Source organism: Zosterops lateralis, assembly GCF_965231275.1.
Source record: "Zosterops lateralis genome assembly, chromosome: Z".
Taxonomy (NCBI): Eukaryota; Metazoa; Chordata; class Aves; order Passeriformes; family Zosteropidae; genus Zosterops; species Zosterops lateralis.
Window position 1 is genome coordinate 247,764 of NC_139800.1, and position 19,072 is coordinate 266,835.

A 19,072-nucleotide genomic window follows, 5' to 3' on the forward strand; every position below is an offset into this window, starting at 1 on the left:
CACATAGGCTTGGATGAGCCTCTATAATGAAATTACCTCATTAATGCCTTTATTCTTTCAGAATAATTCATTCAAGATCTACCATTTAGTTTTAATTTAATGCTGTCAAAAGCAAAAGGTGCATTCATGTCTTTGATTAGTGCATTTTTTTCCTCTCTAAAGAGTGGACAGATTTAAATTATTAAGATGGCAAGCAGTGAGTTATAATTGGATACAAGCAGCACTTCAGTGAATATTAAATGCTTTCAAAGCCTGGCCTATCTGCTCTGCTGACTATTAACTGTGTCCAGTGAGTTCTTCTATGGGGTTTGAATTAACGGCACATTAGCTACTGTGAAGCAAATGAAGTTTAATTTTGTTTATAAAAAACGTTGCAATTGCATTTATCAACATGACATTTCCTTGTAGCAGAGCTCATTTTGCCCCATTATCCTACCCTGACCTCATTGCTTGGTTAGTCCAGCTCACATGGGAGCTCATCCTGGGCTCAGCTTTGCAAAGTCTGCCTGGTGACTTACCTGAGTATGGCTTGGAGGATAAGACCTGGGAAATTCTAAATATTGTCACCTTAGCTGCATTTAACCACCCTGATAATTTGCTTCAGAGTAGAGGGGCACCAAGTGTATTTATGATTAATGGGGAATGCACAGGCATGGACTGAGCAGGGAGGATTTAACACCTGATTCTTGATCTTTAACTGTCTCTATCCTCCCTCCTTTCGTTCGCACCTCATGTCACAAACTGCCTGAGGTGTATCAGAGAAACACGGATGGAGGAAGACTTTTGCAACCTGCTTGGCACGTGCAATTTAGGATTAATTAATTAGGGTTTATTGGGCGGCTGCAGCGCTCCCAGTGGTCAAAGATCTGTCACATACTTGGGCCAGGACCTCTGCAGGGGTAATAGGAGCTCTGTGCTCCCAGAGCTTTTTGGTTTGGAGTATCTTCAAGGATGGAGATCCCTCAATCTCTCTGGGTACCTGTTGCAATTGTTACCTGACTCCAGAGTGATGTTTTCCTTCAGTAATTGGCAGGGAAGTATTATATATTCAATGCAAGCATCAACTGTAATAGCATAACTTGAATTGATAATGCTTTACAAATAGCATATATTATAACTATATTGTGTATTATATTTATTATCGATATCTGACATATTTAGTGTATATTACATAGGATACATGTGTGCTATATTATACATCTATTATGACCACAATCACAAGGCACGCACAAAGCAGTGCTGTTTATCTTTAGAATCTTTCCCACCTGTGCTGTAAAAGCGTCTTGGGTTTGGATTAATTTCTCCTCCCACACGAGCTGGAGCAAACCTTTGTATTTATTTGTTTCACGGTGGAGCAAGGTCAGGAGAATTGTGAAGTAATCTCTGAATGCGTGGCGTTCACCATAGGCTGTGTCTCACTGCCCTCTCATGGCTGGATTTTCCATGGATATCCCACTCTCATCTTCCTTGGGTTCTTGCATGAATGTTCTGGCCGGCATCATCTCTCTGAATTCCTGCCCCTCTCGGCACAGCCAAACACCTCAACTCCCCCATCTCAAACGAGCTCTGGCATTTGCCTCTTCACCCATCCCCGCCCTTCTCCAGCAGACACGGGTAGCGCCCGCCCGTCAGGAATGTCATTCCCGAGGCAGTTAGTCCCAGCAGACAGGAAAAAAGTTTCCGGGAACATGAACACAACTCCCGGAGTCCGTCCCGCACTCAGCGGGGGCTGCGGGGAGCTGAAGCTGTCCGTGGGAAGCCCAGCCCGGCACACCCTGCCCGGCACACCCTGCCCCGGCCCGCACCTCTCACCTCTCACCTCCCGGCAAAGAGCAGCCGCCTCCTCCCGCTGCTGCCGCCTGAGCTGGCTCGGGCAGCCCCGCCGACTGTGCCGCGGGCAGGTGACAGTGTCCGTGGGTCACACCAATGCCGAGGAGCCTCAGGTTGTTTGCAGGGAGCAACCAGACAAGCAGGAATGCTTTTCCCCTGAAAGGGAACAAACAGGGACAAGAACTAAAGAGGCTGGGGCAGCACAGCCCCCAAACCTGCCCAGTCTCCAGCTGCCACAGGCTTCTGGGGCCAGACAGGACCCAAATCCACACCCAGAACAGCCTGGGGGGAGATCCAGCTGCTCATTTCCAGCCGTGCCCAAACATCCAGTGCCAGTGTCTGTCAGCTCTTTCTCTCTGTCCTGAACTACTGAGACATGTTCTCAGTCCTCGGGTCATTCTTCTTGCTGAGAGTTTTCTGTCCCTGTTGTGTCCCCTCGTTTGTTGTGTCCCGTGTCACGGGTGACTGTGTGTGTTTGGCCCCGAGCTGCTCTGCCCTGCTGCACAGCTGGGTGTAGGGGTAATAGGACAAGTCCTGGAGACTTGAAATTTTTAATGTAGGATGCAGTTGGGCTCTAGGTGATATCTGTAGATTGACACGAGATGTCTGGAGCTGTCAAGTTACCCTGCAGCACTTTGACTTTTATCTTAACTTTCTTTCAGATGCGGATGGATTACATCCATGGCAGGGCGCCCCACACCTGGGAACTCCCGAACAGGTCAGTTGCTGATAAAGACAATAATCACGTATTTCACATTCATTGGCACTCCATTGCAGACCACCAACATGAATGACTTCAAACGAGTGAGTGCCTTGCTAACCCCCCCTGGGGAGCAGCTGGAGCCTGCTCTGGGCTGGGCTGGGGGAGCAACACTTGGGGCTGACACAGCTCCACACTCAGGGTACTTGGGAAAATGAGTAGCTTTGTCCTGGACTAGTTTTGAGCTTTCTACAAAGGTTTTAATCGTCAGCTTGGTAAAAATAATTGGTAAGGACTGAAAACATGAGGGGCTGGCAAGTTATAGGCTACAAAGACAACTTTTTTTTTAATACCTATGAGATTTGTATCTTGATTATGAGACTCACTTTTTTTGGCAAACTGTGTTGTAAAAAGTCTTATTTTAAAGTAAGCTACTCCAGTAATGAATCTGTGGTACAAATGCCCTCTAATGTCAGAAGGTTAAAAGCATTAACAGCAACATGGCACCTCCTTAATTTTAAGCAGCAAAATTTGGTCTTGACTAAACTTAAAACTTAATTTTTCTGCTGCTAATAAGTTAATAAAGGAGTTTATCAGCTTTTGCTGCCCTGCACTGCCACTCAAAGTCATGAAAAAATGCTCCACTGTTCTAAAATAAGTACAGATTTTAGACCTCCCTCATTCTCCCTAGACTAGAAACACGTGAATTGGTTTTTGATCTCCTTTCTTTGGCTGACTGTGGCTTTTTAGGCTGCATGGAGAAGGTGCCTGTGGACATGGCACTTGGGGAACAGTTCTGGGAAGGGCAGGGTGGGAAGGAACTGCTCAGAAATCCAGAAGCAGCAATGGATTGGGAGCTGGTGATCCTGCCTCAGTCACACCCTCCTGGGCAGTCTGTGTCATGATAATATTCCTGTTTTCCTTCCTGAACGTGGAGTCGGAGGAGAACAGAAGTCTTTGCATTGGTGGAAAGGGGAACACCAGGGAACAACTGCTGTTTGTGTCCTCAGAGAGCAGTGGGTCCATGAGGCTCAGGGCTGGAAGGGGTTGGGGGTTTGTTTTTTAATCCCTGTAAATCCATGGATTTCTGGATTATTTCCATGGGTTCTCCTATTTTGTCACTATTCTGAGGGAGGCCCTGGCAAAGCTGCCGAGGGCAAGGAACATGGAGCATCCAGGGAACATCCAGGGGGCTTCTCCCACCTGAGTTTCTCCTGGAGCGTGCTGCGTGTCATGCTGGATGTTTAACCTGGCTTTGGGGTGTTCTCCTGCAGTCCCAGCTCCAACTGCTGCCCCTGAGCCGAGGCCTTGCTGTGTCCCAGCACTAAACCCAGTAGCTGGGTGTGCTTTTCCAGCCCTTTAATCCCACGGGCAGTCCCAGATTCCCAAGGCACAGCCTGGACTCGCTCCCTGGGAGCTGCACTTCAATCTGCCTCAACCAAGGACATCCTGGCCAGGTTTGAAACTTTATTCCTGTTGTTTTTACTCTTGCAGGTAGTTGGCAAAAAAGGAGAGAGCCAGTAGGAAGTGAAGCCACTGGATGGCCTTATCCAAGTCCAAGTTTCCCACTTTTCTCTCTGGCTCCTGGATAATTGCCTGACCATAACCAGACAGAGACTATCAGTTTGTTTTCCTGCCTTTTCCAATAAATCAGGGTGAGTGTTCCACCTAATGTTTCTCAGTAAAAGCAAGCAGTTGTGGTATAAAGCAAGAATAGTCTCAAAAAGTGTGGGATTTTTTTTGTTTGTTTGTTTGTTTTGGGGGTTTTTTGGGGTTTCTGTTTTGTTTTGTTTTGTTTTTGTTACCCAACACCACTTAGCTTTACTACTGTGAGTTTTAAAGTTTTCTCCAACAACTCTGCATGAAATTCCCCATTCTGCCTCACTGGTATCTCTTAGGAAAAACTTCTCCCTTCCATCTTCACTGCCCTATTTTGAAGCAGTGCTCCAGTTTAGCCTGTCCTGATGGGTCTTAGATCCTTTTCTGGTCAAGTAACTAAAGCATTTTGTTACTGACATAGCTGTAAGCCAGAGGAGCTTCCATTACTCCAGTGTCATTTGGGAGGCAGTTTCTGCTCTAACATGTTTTTGGATACTGCTCAACAGCAATAGACCTCATTCTGGGTGTTTGAGGTTGAGACAAGAGATGGTCCATCCCAGGAGCCTGATTTTGGAATGCTTTATGGAATTGGCCGAGCAGCTTTTACTTCTGGGGTTCCCATAGTCTGCCCTTGGCAGGTGCAGCCTGTGCTTCAACCTGGAGCCCTCAGTCCGCAGGGAAATGGACCTTTGGGGAAGTTCTTCCAGCTCTACTTAATGTTTTATGGATGATGCTGATTTTCTGGAAGTAGGCTGTCCATTCTGACCCATTTTCTTCTTTCTCCTTGCAGACTCTACCTACAGATATCTGCAGAATCCAGGATACTCCCAGAGCTGTGTTAGGAGATGGCCTGAGGGGAGAGATGCATTTATTTAATTTCTTCTTTGATTTTATGATTTTTTTTTATTTTTTTTTTTACTTTTTGAATTTTATTTTTTTATGCTCTTTTATGTTACTGTGTTTTGGTTTTTTTTATTGGATTTTTCTTTGTATTTTAAAAAAGATTTTCTATTTTATAACTTCTATTTTAGTTTTTTATTTAGATTTCTTATTTTTTCTTTTAGTTTTTTATTATTTTATTTTTTACTTTATTTTAAATCACTTTTAAATTTTTAAAATTTTATTTAATTTAATTTCTTTTATTTTCTATTATTATTTTAATTCTTACTTGATTTTTTATTACTTTTCAATTTTATTTCATTTTTAAATGTTTATTTTATTTCTTATTTTATTTTTATTTTTATTTTATTTTTTCATGTTTTCTTTGTTACTTTTTTTTTCCATACTCTTTCTTACCCCGAGTATGTGGAAGTTTGGCTGTTGCAAGAAAGAAGTTGAAAAATGACCTCAATGTCTGCTGGACGTCTGGATATAAATGGGAGCACAGTTAGCAAAAAACCCTCTGTATTTTCTGCTAAAATAAAAAAACCTGAACAGAGAAAGCTGTGAACACCGTGGTGCCTTTTTTTTTCTTTCATCCCCTGAACAGGTCTCATTCTCCCCGTGCACAGTATTGCCAGCACTAACTTGATGTCGACGTGTATTTCAGAGGCAGCGATAAAACTAAGTAGACATTTTATTTTGTAACTCTCCGAACCTCCTTGTTTATTAGCCAAGAAATCCAAAACAAAGGAAACAAAAAAACCCCACAAAACACCCCCCCCACAAACACCCCCCCCCCAAAAAAAAACCCACATAGAAAGAGAAAATATGCCCATATTCTTTTAATAAAAATTAAATCTTGACCCCTTAGAAACCCAGGCTCATTTAATTCTAATTAATTGTGGTTCTGATGTCTTAGGTTAATGAATTTACGTAGTTTAAAATACAAACAAAAAACCACAAATTTAAAAAAATAAATACAAACCTAGAAAAAAAGTACTAAAAATAGAAATATAAAATACAAAAATTAATATCAGTAATATAAATAAATAAAATATATAATATTACATATTACGTATATTAGAATATATAATAGAGATATGAATAGAAAAGATAAATGGTAATGATAAATATAAATATCAAACTAATAAATATAAAAAATATTGAAATATAGCCTCAAATAAAGGCTTTTTTTGTTTTATTTCGGTTAATGGCAGGATTCTCGTAGTTGTGGGTCTTTTGGGGCGTTTGTTTTAGAGGATGTTTGGAAGGGGAATTTTGGCCACGTTCTTTTTGCCTCCGCTCGGTGCCGGTGCCCGGGGCGCGTGGCGGTGCTGGGCTGAACTTTGCGGCAGTGCTGCCACCGTGTGGACACAGAGCGGTACTGCAGCTCCCCCCCGGTGCCCGTCCCCCAGGCGCGTACCAGCCCCGAGCCGAGCTGTGCGGCAGTGCTGCCATCGTGTGGACACAGAGCGGTACTGCAGCTCTCCCCCGTGCCCGTGCCCGGGGCGCGCGGGAGCCCCGGGCCCAGGTGAGCGGCAGTGCTGCCACCGTGTGGATACGGAGCGGTACTGCAGCTCTCCCCCGGGCTGTGAGCTCACGGGCAGTGTTGCCGCCCGAGCGTCGAAAGATCACGGCCAAAAGGGCGGCAAAAATGCAAAGCCCCTCCCCGGGCGCGTGGCAGCCGACTGCCTGCGCGTGACCCAGACCACGGAACCGCCCGGGAGCGATTTTCCGCGGCGTACGCAGGTGCGCGGACACGGGATGGGGGCTGAGCGGCGCCACGGGCGGGTTCAGGGAGTCGATTTAGTCCGGCGCCTGTGCGAGCAGCCGAGTGGGGGGGGGGGAGTGCTTCGGTGTGCCACAACAAAGATGGCGCCGCGGCGCGACGCGCTTGACCTTCTAAAGATGGCGGCCAAAAGGGCGGGAAAATACAAGGACCGCCGAGTGTGTCTAGTTGACTGCCTGTGCGAGGCCTCAACTACGGCGCCGCTCGGGCTCAATTTTCTGCGGCGTGTACCGCTTTTTAAGAACTGACTGTGGGCTCAGCGGCGCCGCGAGCGGGTTCAGGCATTTTTTAAGTCAGGCGCCAATGTGGGCAGCTATGGGGCCTTCGGTGTGCCACAAAAAAGATGGCGGCTCGACCGGAAGTGGTCTCAACCACAACCAAGATGGCGGCAGGGAAGGGCGGAAGTTAGGTGCGCCACACTCAAGATGGCAGCTTGGCACGCAGCGCTTGACCTTCCAAAGATGGCGGTCAAAAAGGGCGGGAAACTGCAAGGACCCCGAGTGTGTCTAGTTGACTGCCTGTGCGCGGCTCGGGCTCAATTTTCCGTGTACCGCTTTTTGAGCACGGGCTGCGGGCTCGGCGGAGCCGCGGGCGGGCGGGCAGGCGGGAACCGGGCCTGCGCCGCCGCCTCTCTCCGCCTCTCTCCTGCCGCGGGCGGCCCTCGTGCCCGTGGTGTTCGTGTGGCCCCCGCTGCAGGCGGCCCGGGGGCGGCACCTGGAGCCGGGCGTTCCATGGCGAGGAGAGCGGCTGCGTCCTGCTGCGGGTGAGTGCCGGCCCTGCCACCCCCCGCGGGCCCTCCCGCCATCCCTCCCTTTCTCCCGCTGCAGGTGCGGCCGCCCGCGGCGCCGTGGGCCCGGAGCCCAAGGTGCGGGAGGGGAGGGCCGGTCCCGGCTGGACACAGCCCCGGGGGAGGCGGGGGGTTCCCGGGGAAGGCGGCGAGGAGAAACCAGTAAAGGGCCCGGAGTGCCCGTGTGGCCCCGAGAGCCCCCGGAACATTGATCTGAGGGGTCTGTGCGAGCCGCTTGTGGCCTCATGGAGAGGGATTTCTCACAAGGACACGCAGTGATGGACAAGGGGATGAAGGGAGGCTGGTTTAGATTAAATATCAGGAAGGAATTGTTCCCTGTGAGGGCGGCGAGGCCCTGGCACAGGTTCCCCAGAGAAGCTGTGGCTGCCCCTGGATCCCTGGCAGCGTCCAAGGCCGGCTGGGACGTTGGGGTCGGATCAGCCTGGGCTGGTGGAAGGGGTCCGTGCCCTGGGTGGGGCTGGAATGGGATGAGCTTTCCCTTCCACAACTGAGCGATTCTGCTGCTGTTTTCGTTGCGTTTGCTTTTTGTGCATTCGACTAATTGTCAGTGTTTCTCATGCAGTATGAGTGTTCCACCTGATGTTTTTCAATGAAAGCAAAGCAGTTCTGGTTTAAAGCAACAATCATCTCCAAGAGCGGTTTGGGAAGTGCTGCCGCCGTGTGGACACAGCGCGGTACTGCAGCTCTCCCGGCCCCGGGGCTGAGCAGGAGCTGCTGAAAGGCTGAGGTGAGACCAGGAGCTGCTGAGTCCTCCCGAGGCTGGAGCCGCGTCTGCTCCCAACGGTGACATTGTGGAAGATGCTAAAGACTGAAAACTTTGGGGGTTTTCCCCTGAATCACCAGACTCTGTCTGCAGCTGTGCCCTGTGTGTCTCTTAAAAGAGTTTCTGGGTTTAGAAAGGTTTTTACATTCTGCAGTATTTATCTGTAACTCAATAAAAAGAATCATACTGTATCAATATGGTGTTAATTACTCCACTGGAATTGGTTAATCAAAATAAATCATTGATAAGGGTTTTGAGCAGCCCTTGGGATGGCCCTTGGAGCTGGCAGCTCTTGTTTAATTTCTCTTCATTCCTTTAATGTCTCTCAATTATTTCTTAAGCAATTACTGCAATTAGGATATACAATGAGGACAGCAGCATTGTTGGATTGGGAAATCCAAGCCAAGGTCCTTGGAGAGACTGAGGGGATGGGGAGCTGAGCCTGAGGCTGGGTTTTGACAGTGGGAGTTTGGTGAGGAAGAAAAGAGCGATCCTCCAAAAGTGATTAAGGTCAGTTCTGGTGGCTTTGGGTGCTACTACCCCCAAAACTCATTCTGGTTAAATGGGACGTGAAGAAGCAGGGGGATGTGCAGGGGGGCTGTGCTGGGACCCCTCAAATTCCAGTCAGAGGTGCTGGGCACTGCTGGGCCTTTGGGACACGACTGAGGGGCTCCACTGCCTGATCCAGGGAGTTCTCCTGTTATTTTCTCTCATGCTTAGACTCTGGCAGCTCCACAGGCTGAAAATCCCATCGGAGCAGTTGGAGTCACAGATGATCACACAGAAGCCAATCTGGGAGAGGAAATGAGCTGTTCCATAGATTTATTTTTCCCAATGCGTTTTGAAATTACACCAGAATCTCTCCTCTCCCCTCGGACCCGGCTCGGCTGAGCTGTGAGGGGCGGGGCCGGCCCAGGGAGAAGGGCGGGGCTGCGGGCGATGGTCCCGCCCCCACCCCGGGCAGGGCGGGGCGCTGGGCGGGGCCGGGCAGGGCCGGGGCGGGGCTTTAGGGGCGGGGCCGGGCAGGGCCGGGGGCGGGGCCGGGCAGGGCCGGGGGCGGGGGCGGGGCCGGGCTGAACTGGGGGCGTGGCTTTAGGGGCGGGTCCCGGGCCAGGCTCAGCTGCGCGGGGCGGGGCCCGGGCTCGGCACAGGTGCGCGGGGCCCCAGTGCGGCTGCGCGGGGCGGGGCCGAGGTGATTTAAGCCCCGGAAAACGCCCCAGCCGCCATTTGCTCACTCTGAGCTCGTTGCGTTCGGGTCTCTCCTGTCCGGGCTCCGCAGCCCGGGACAGAACGGGCTTCGGCTTCCCCTCCTCTCCACCCCTCTACCCCTCCTTCCTCCTCCCTGTATTCTCCTTCTTTCTCTCCCTTTCCCCCCTTTCCCTCTCTCCCCAAAGCCGACCCCTTTCCTTCCCCTTTCAGCCCTCTTCCTGTCCCCCTCTCTAGCCTTCCTTCCCTCCCTTGTATTCCCCTTATTTCTCCCCTAAACCTTTCTTTCTCTCCCTTTCCCCCCTTTCCCACTCTCCCCAAAGCCGACTCCTTTCCTTCCCCTTTCAGCCCTCTTCCTGTCCCCCTCTCTAGCCTTCCCTCCCCTCCTTGTATTCCCCTTATTTTTCCCCTAAACTCTTTCCTCCTCTCCCCTCAAACTCGACCCCCCTACTCCTTCCTCTCCTGTCCCTACCCCACCACCCCCTTCTACCTCTCCCTCTCCCCCTCCTCTGTCTTCCCGCCCTCTCTCTTCCCCCCACCTGTCTTTTCCCTTCCCCTCCCGCTTCTCTCCACACCCAACTCGCCCTTCCTACCCCTCTCATCCCCTGCCAGCCCTTCTCCCTTCCCACCCTCCCCTCTCCTTCTCTCTCCCGCAGCCGCGGGGCGCCGGATAATAAAGCCCGAGGGCCGGCCCGGCGCCCCCACCGTCCCTGGGAGCCCCACAGGGGACGGGCCCGTCCCCCCATCCGGTTCAACACACGGCCCGACACCGCCGGGGCTCCGGCTGTCCCCACATCACACCGGGGGGTCCCGGGGGTCGGAGAGAGGGGGTGGGCGGGGGGTTTAGGGGGTCCCCCTCCTTAGGAGGGGGTCCCGGGGGGCGGGGGGTGGGTGGGTTAGGGAGGGAGGGCCCCCTCCGGAGGGGGGGGGTCCTGGGGCGGGTCGGGGTTGGCCCCCTCCGGAGGGGGGGGTCCGGGGGAGGGGGGCGGGGCTTGGGGGCAGGTCCCCCTCCAGGCCCCGCCCCTCCCCTCCGGACCCCCCTTTCCGGACGGGATCCAGCCCCAGCCCCTCCCCGGGACCCCCCCTCTCCGGACCGGGGCCCGGGGGGAGGGAGGGGGGCGGGTGGGGTGGGGGGGGGAAGCAGGGGGGGGTCACGTCACTCTGCAGCGTGAACACATAGAGAGATCGCAGGACAAATGAACAGCCTCTCCCCTCCGGCCCCCCACCCCACCCGCCCCCCTCCCTCCCCCCGGGCCCCGGTCCGGAGAGGGGGGGTCCCGGGGAGGGGCTGGGGCTGGATCCCGTCCGGAAAGGGGGGTCCGGAGGGGAGGGGCGGGGCCTGGAGGGGGACCTGCCCCCAAGCCCCGCCCCCCTCCCCCGGACCCCCTCCTCCGGAGGGGGCCAACCCCGACCCGCCCCAGGACCCCCCCCTCCGGAGGGGGCCCTCCCTCCCTAACCCACCCACCCCCCGCCCCCCGGGACCCCCTCCTAAGGAGGGGGACCCCCTAAACCCCCCGCCCACCCCCTCTCTCCGACCCCCGGGACCCCCCGGTGTGATGTGGGGACAGCCGGAGCCCCGGCGGTGTCGGGCCGTGTGTTGAACCGGATGGGGGGACGGGCCCGTCCCCTGTGGGGCTCCCAGGGACGGTGGGGGCGCCGGGCCGGCCCTCGGGCTTTATTATCCGGCGCCCCGCGGCTGCGGGAGAGAGAAGGAGAGGGGAGGACGGAAGAGGAGCGCAGACGGAGTGGTCTGGTGGATGAGTCAAGAAGAGAGAGCAGGTGGAGCTGTTGGGGTGTGCAGGGCAGCAGGGAGAAGGGGCGGGGGCAGGCAGGGCGGGGCGAAGGAAGGGTGGAGGAAGGAGGAGGATTGAACGCAGGTGGGGGGAATTGGGAGGGGAAGAGGAGCAGGGAGAGGTGGCCGGGGGAGCCAGGACTGAGGGGAAGGAAGGGTGGAAAGCAGAGGGGAAAGAGAAGGGTAGGGTAGGGTTGCTGTGTGTAGGGCGATAAGGGGGGACGGGGGTGGGGGGGGAAGGAGGGGAGGGTAGGAGGGGGAGGGTGTAGGGGGTGGGGGAGGGGAGAAAGGGAGGGAAGAAAGGAGAGGTATAGAGAAAGAGTGAAAGAGAAATAAAAAGAGATATAGAAAGAAATATAGAGCCCAGCCCGGCAGCAACCTCCACCACTGAGCACCGAGGGGCAAATGGCTTGGCCCCGCCCTCCTCGCGGTTTAAATACCCCTCGCACCGCCCCGCGCAGCCGCACTGGGGCCCCGCGCACCTGTGCAAGCCCCGCCCCGCGCAGCCGCATTGGGGCCCCGCGCACCTGTGCAAGCCCCGCCCCGCGCAGCCGCACTGAGGCCCCGCGCTCCTGTGCCGGCCCCGCCCCGCGCAGCCGCACTGGGGCCCCGCGCACCTGCGCAGGCCCCGCCCCTCACACCTGTGCAGGCCCCGCCCCGGCCCCGCCCCGCGCGCGCCCCTCAATTGCGGCCGGGCCCGCTCCGTGCGCGGATCCTCCTCCCGTTCCTGCGGGATGCGGCGGGCGGGACCCTCGCTCGGGGCGCTGTGCGGGACCCCGGCCCGGGCGCTGCCCTCGGCGCTGCGGTGGGACCAGCGGCGTGTCCGGGCCTGTCCGTGTCCGCCGGGGGTCCCGAATGCCGCCGGCTCTGCCCGCCCGGCAGGGCACGGCCCGCGGGACCGCGGCGGGGCCGGGGCCGGCAGGAGCCGCTCCGGGACGGGCACTGGCGCTGCCGCTCCGGGCGCAGCCGGCCTGGGACTCCGGGCTCGATCTCGCCGCGGCCGCGGGGAACCGGGGCTGTGCCGGTGACCGCACCGGAGAACGGCGGCCGAGTTTCCTCCTGCAGCGCCGGATCGCGGCGGGGGCACGGGGAGCGCCGCGCCAGCCCCGGGACCCCTAAACCCCGCCGCTCCCGGTGCCCCCCAAATCCCGCGGGGGTGCAAAGCCCCCGGAGGCCCCCGCCCCCCTCGGGGGAGCAGCGCCCCGATGCCCCTTCCCCTGCCCGCAGCCCCCGGAACGAGCCGGGCGGGGCCCCCGGGCGGGCCCGGCTCCACTCGGCTGCTCCTCCAACACCCGCCGGGTGAGACCCTCCCTTCCCCTCCCTTTGCCACTCACACTCTGCAACGGCAACGAGTCTTTTATCAAACTCGGCTGAGAATTTCCCTCTTTATTTCCAGATCACAGGATACACCGAGGTGGAGAGGGATCCTAAAATCTGACTCGGCAGTAGGTGGACCGTTTCGGAATTGAACTCGTTGGCACCACGAGGATTCTGCTCCAACCAGCTGAGCCACTCTGTGAGTCACGGGAGGGGGATCTCCCGGGATGGGAATCCTTGGCACCACTAAGGGAATTGCAGTGCCTTCTTCTCTGCCAAAGCTGCTTTACACAGCAGCCCCTGGAACGGCTCTGGGGCAGAGCTGGCACCTCACAGCACAAAACTCTTCCAATAATGCTCGTTTTCTGTCCTTTTCCAGGATTTACCCAACAGCCATAAAAGTCACACAATGTCCCCCTCCAGGCAGAAAGGAGCAGGACAAGTCCTGAGGCTTCCCTTCTTCCACAGCCAGAGTTCTGGAGAGAGGCAGGGCTGGTCCCACCTGCAGAAGGGCATTTCCTGCAGGTGAGTGTTGCCAGGCCAGAATGATGGCAGCTGCTGAGGCCGGGGCTGCTTTTCTGGCCCAGAGCTGCACAGAGGCCTTGGTGCCCCTCCTTTGCTGCCAGCAATGTTCCTTGGTGTTTCCTGCAGGTGTCCTGGAAGCACAGGGAGGAAGGAGGCTGCAGCCCCAGCAAGGCAAGTACCAGCTCTTGTCCTTGGGATCTGCCGGGGGGGAGCTGTGCCTGCAGTGCCCTGCCCGTGGCACAGAGTGCCCAGCACAGGGGCCAGGGATGGGCAGGGGCTGCTCACATGGGGCTGGCACAGACACAGCCCCAGGGCTGCCTCAGCTCCTGGGCCAGGGGCTGCTCTCCCCAGGCACCTGGAGATGCCTCAGCCCAGACAGAGGCACCCACAGCCCCAAAGCCCCCCAGGAACAGCTGCCATGGCCTGGGAATGGCAGCTTGGGCTGTCTGCAGAGGGCTCAGACAGCAATTCCCAGTTCTGACCTCCCAGAGCTCCCACACAGTTCCCAGGTGTGTCCTGGCCACCCTAAATCCCCTCCCTTCCAGCCTGAGAACATCATCCATCAGCAGCATTAAAGCCCTCACAGAAATTAAATCCCAAGCAATAGCACTCGGGGATGCCTTAAAATCAAAGGTTTGAGTGGGATGGATTTTGTCTGGATGATGTCTGGGGTTTTTCAGGGAGCCAGCTGGAAGTGCAAAGTGACGGAAAGCTTTTGCAGGTGGGAATATCCGTGCTCCATGAGGCACTGTGAGGTTATTGCAGTGGGAATTGAGCAGGGAATTCAGGGCTGTGGGTGTAATTCATCTAAACTAGCAAAGGTGAGAGTGAACCCCAAACCTGGGCACCACACAGAGAACAATCTTTGTGCTGCCCTGTCAGCTCAAGCCCCTGCGCCGGGAAGTTTTGGGAGTCAAACATATGGAATTACACAAATCACAGCAACTGGTATCACCCAGAGGGACAATCCAAGTCCCAGACAATTCCTCTGCAATCCACTCTGGGGGAAAACACCCTCTGTCTGCCAGGAGCCCTGACTCTGTTTCTCCTACCAGCTCAGTTGGGCTTTAAGAACTTGAAATAATTTTGAAGCAAAATAAATCACTGTTTTCTTCTGGGTTTTTTTGTTGTTTTTTTTTCTTTCAGATGCTGGACTTGCTTCTGTGGATGTACACTGAGCTCTCGCTGCAGGAGACTGTCAGGTGTGAATGGCTGTGAGTTCATGTTCTTCTCCTGGGGAAGCAGAAATAATTATTAATTAGACTGCAGAAATGTTTTCCAAAACCTTTCCCCTTTCCTGCCGTTTGCTGGTAGATCTTCTGCCTTTGAATTTACAAAGCTGTTCCCTGATGTCATTTCCCCTGCCTGAATTCCTTGCAGCTCCTAGCTGGGAAAAACTGGGATGATGTCCTGGAGATGTCCTTAGGGGAGGACAGAGGTGAGATTTTTAGCTCTATTTTTCTAAATTTTCTAATTATTCTGAAATCATCTCTGCTTCCCCAGTAAGAAGCACATGGACTCACAGCCATTCAGACCTGACAGTCCCCTGCAGTGAGAGCTCAGTGCACATCCACAGAAGCAAGTCCAGCACCTGAAAGAAAAAAAAAAAAAAAAAAAAAAAAAAAAAAAAAAAAAAAAAAAAACACACACCACCAAACCCAAACCAAAAAAACCCCAAACCAAACAAAAAACCAGAAGAAAAAGTGATTTATTTTGCTTCAAAGTTATTTCAAGTTCTTAAAGCCCAACCAACCTTTGCTCTTTATTTTGATTGGGTGAATCCTGAGCAGTGGGCACGGGTCATGCCATTCATGCAGATGGGGGTGAGGCTTTCTGGGGGAAATCAGCTGACTTCCAAAATTCACTTCCTAGCCTGTACCTGGTGTGCACAGGAGAAAACCTCTTCCATGAAGGGATTTTGCTGCATGTGATCCCCTTTGCCCAGTCTGTTCCACATGGCTGTTGCCAGGCTGCAGCAGCACAGACAGACACAGCCCTGGGCTCCTTTGCAGAACTGCCTCTGCAGTGAGGTTTTCTCCAGGAGAAATCAAGGAATGGCTCATGGCAGGGTGGAGATTAAATTATCACAAAGGGAAGTAAAGGATAAATATTCCTGTAAGAGCCTTTGGGACCTTCTGGGCTGAATTGGGAAGGGGACATTCACTCCCTGCAATGTAAATGCACAACAACCTCCAACACAAAGCACAGACTGTCAAATGGGTTCTGACAGCACCGTTCTGACAAATCTCTTTGTCATTGTTCTTTTCAGTGACTTTTGCCATCAAACTCTGAAGCTGACAGGCCCAAAGGCTCTGTCCAGCTGCCCAGGAACAAAAGGATACTCCCAGAGATGAGGCACATTCCCAGCAAGGACTCCCAACACGGCACAGAGGCACCACTGGAGCTCGTGTGTGGGGCTGGCAAGGGCTGCCAGGAGGATGCAGCCCCTGGTCGGGTGACAGTGGCAGCAGCAAATTCCCACGGTCTGATGGCACAACAGAGAGACTAAGGCCAGCAATGCCCACAGGAAGTGCAGCTGCTCCCTGCCCTGCCACATCCCAGCAGGAAATCTGGGCAGATAGAAACTCCCAGAGTGCACAAAATGCAGCCTCTGTCACCCTGATCCTGCTTGAACTCAGCCTGTGGGTCCAGCTCCCCCTGCCCCCAGGTGAACACTGACCTGACCTGGATCAGTCTCAAACACAGCCCCAGTTCTCACCTCCAAGCTGCTCCCGGGGCTGCCTCACATTCCTGGCAAGGTGGGAAAGGTCCCTTTGGGCAGGGCTCTCTCTGTCTCCGGCACTGGGCACTGAAGGGACCAGGGTGCTCCAGCACGGACAGCCTGAAACCAGAGCAGATGCCTCTCGTTAGCAACAGGCTGGGGACAGGAATGAGAAGAAATCATCAGCCTGTGGGGCCGTGACTTGATTTTAGTCACAGAGATCACCCCAAATGTGAATTTACAGGCCTCAGGCGCCGGGGCTGCAGTACCGGGCGCGGTCCACAGGAGGGCGGCACTGCGGCGCTCCCGGCGCCGGCGGGACCCGCAGACCGGGAAAGCCCCAGGTGAACCCAATTCCTCAGACTTTGCATCCCTGAACTCCACGGCTCCTCATCCCAAAGGAACCCTGGCATTGCCTCTTCACCCCTACGCTGTTCCAGCAGCCACAGGTCGGCCCGGGCTGTTGGAAATGCCATTTCCCGGGGAGTTAACCCCAGCGGAGAGGCAAGAGGAGCCCCGTGCCCTGTGCCTGAGCCCACCCGCTGCCCGTGGGGCCGGGCAGGTTTCGGGGCGTTCTCTGCGTTCTCTGCTGCGCGATCGCTCCGCGGGGCCCCGCCGCCGCCGGGGCTGCAGTACCGGGCTGAGCCCACAGGAGGGCAGCACCTCCCGCCCTCCCCCAAAGCTCATCCCGGCTGGGCAAAAACCGGCCCCTGATTTCCAGAGCATCAGTGATCTCCTCAGTGGTCTCCGCTCCCCTGGAAAACCCGCCCCAGTCTGTACCGAGGTGAGCAAAAGTGTGGGGAGGTCAGAACCCTCACCTGGGCTGATGCACTTGGAGGGAGGTCCAGCTACAAAGGGAATTCTGGAAGCAGCCTCCAAAATGTTCCAGGATCATACCTTTAAATGGCTCCAAGGGTCAACAGCTCTGGTGCCAGATCAGCCCCTGCACGAGTCCCAGTGCTGAAGCCTCTTGGCTTTGGTTGCTTAAACACCAAAGCTTTTGGGAAAGATGGGAGAAATTTAGTGAACTTTCCTGTCCTGAAAGAGAGGAGAGAAAGAAAATTAAGTCTGTTGCAGATGTCAAAGCATTCTGGCTTTCACACTTCTGCTCTGATTGCTAACTGTGGGCTTTTATCCATGAGGGGTGACACCAATTCAAATATAAAACTGCCCTTTTACAGCATTTTTATTCCTAGCTATTTCAGACATTCAAAGGATGCTCATTTTTTCATTTTGCATTCTTTGTTTAATTTCAACAGAACCATTTTCATCCCAGACCCGACTTGTCAGTTATTCGGTCCTTTACTACTGGACATTTGCACAAAGGAAGGGACACCTGGGATGGCACAGCACAAGAAATCCCAAAGAAGCTCCTCCAAAGCCTGACAGAGAAAGGTTGAGACATCCTTTCCCACCACGCTCTTGGAATTCCCTCCCTGCCGCTCGCTTTGCTTCCAGCTTGGGAAGGTTTGTCTTGGGGTCATTTCAGCATCACAAAGGGCTTTTCCAGCCTCGGGGATCCCATGGGACGCCCAGTGCTGACCCAGCTGCACGGGAAGCTCTCACACACATCTCCATCCTGCCTGGAGTCAAAGCACTCCGGGCATCCCTGGAACAGGCAGAGAGCAGGAAAAAGACACGGCAGCCACACGCCTAATCCTGCTCTGTGCTTTCCCAGTGGGCATGAACACCACCACCTCCTCCTCATCCTGAGAGCTCCAAGGAAAATCACTATCAAGGGGGTCCATCCCCCGCAGGAGCCCTGGGAAGGACGGGACCCTTCCTAACCCCCCCCACGCCAGGATCCCCTTCTGAGGAGGGGACAGCCCCGACCCGGGGACAGCCCCACCCGGGGACACCGCAGGGCTCTGGGGACACCCCCGACCCCCGGGACACCGCAGGGATGTGGGGACAGCCCCGACCCCCGGGACACCGCAGGGCTCTGGGGACAGCCCCGACCCCCGGGACACCGCAGGGATGTGGGGACACCCCCGACCCGGGGACACCGCAGGGCTCTGGGGACAGCCCCGACCCCCGGGGACACCGCAGGGCTCTGGGGACAGCCCCGACCCCCGGGACACCGCAGGGATGTGGGGACACCCCCGACCCGGGGACACCGCAGGGATGTGGGGACAGCCGGGGACACCGCAGGGCTCTGGGGATACCGGCCCGGCGGGTGCGCCCCCGTGTGGCGACTCCTGCGAGGTGCGCCGGGCTCCGGCCCTCGGGGCTTTTTCTTTTTCCCGGCCCCAGGAAAAAGGAGAGGAGGGCGGGGAGGGAAGGGGGGAGATGGCAGGGGATGAGGAGGGGCAGGGGATGAGGAGGGGCAGAGGCGGGGGGCGAGGTGCCGAGGGCTTGGGGAGGGGAAGGGAAAGGCCGGGTGGGGGGAGAAGGACGGTGGACAGAGGAGGGCGAGAGGGGGAACAAAGGGGGTAGAAGGGCAGGGACAGGAGAGGAAGGAATGGGAGGTCGTCAGGTTTGGGGGGTGGGGGGAAGAGGGACGGGGTAGAAAGGGGCAGAGACAAGAGGAAGACGGGGAGAAGGAAGGAAGGGTTTGGGCGGGAGAGGATGGAGTTTAAGCGGGGGGAGAAGGGAGGAGAAAGAAGGGAAACACCGGGAGAAGGAAGGAGGGGTAGAGATGGGGAAGCCGAAGCCCCCGCGGCTCACCAGGGGAGCCGGGACAATGAACTCCTGCTCTCACCATGCTCAGAGGGAGCAAATGGCATCCGAGCCATTTCCGGGGATTAAATCACCTCGGCCCCGCCCCGCGCACCTGTGCTGGGCCCGGGGCCCGCCCCTGAAGCCCCGGCTTCAGTACCGCCCCCCGGTGTACCGCCCCCCGGTGTGTGCCATCCCCGCTGTGCCATCCCCGGTGTGTCCCCAACCCAGGTGTCCCATCCCCGGTGTCCCATCCCCAGTTACCGCCCCCGTTACCACCCGGGCTCTGCCTCCTGGGACTCCGAGCCCTGTCCCGACCCCCCAAATCCCACCGGTCCCACCAGAGCTCGGGAAATTTTTAGTCCAGCGCCAGCAGAGAACACTCATGGAGAAACCCCCAAAATAATGGGGATGGGGTCTGAGGGCAGGGGATGGTTTCTGCTGTAAATTAAAAACTCCTTGGGAAAAATAAAGCTGTGGA

At 55.5% G+C, this 19,072-nt stretch overlaps 3 long non-coding RNA genes across 4 annotated transcripts; 2 read left to right on the forward strand and 1 right to left on the reverse strand.

Moving 5' to 3' along the window:
- The first annotated feature begins 2,491 nt into the window (after window positions 1–2,491).
- On the forward strand, window positions 2,492–5,655 carry LOC310922720. Its single transcript, XR_014592480.1, has 3 exons — window positions 2,492–2,548; window positions 4,025–4,185; window positions 4,920–5,655. It is a non-coding gene; the product is annotated as an uncharacterized lncRNA (long non-coding RNA).
- Window positions 5,656–11,292: 5,637 nt separating this feature from the next.
- LOC310922716 lies at window positions 11,293–13,399 on the forward strand. Of its 2 annotated transcripts, XR_014592476.1 has the most exons (4): window positions 11,293–11,356; window positions 12,766–12,885; window positions 13,066–13,211; window positions 13,338–13,382. It is a non-coding gene; the product is annotated as an uncharacterized lncRNA (long non-coding RNA). The 2 variants fall into 2 exon arrangements; XR_014592475.1 differs by having other exon boundaries at window positions 13,066–13,399.
- A 2,646-nt stretch (window positions 13,400–16,045) lies between these two features.
- On the reverse strand, window positions 16,046–18,674 carry LOC310922717. Its single transcript, XR_014592477.1, has 3 exons — window positions 18,601–18,674; window positions 16,831–16,971; window positions 16,046–16,393 (listed from the first exon to the last, which is right to left on the reverse strand). It is a non-coding gene; the product is annotated as an uncharacterized lncRNA (long non-coding RNA).
- Window positions 18,675–19,072: the final 398 nt, after the last annotated feature.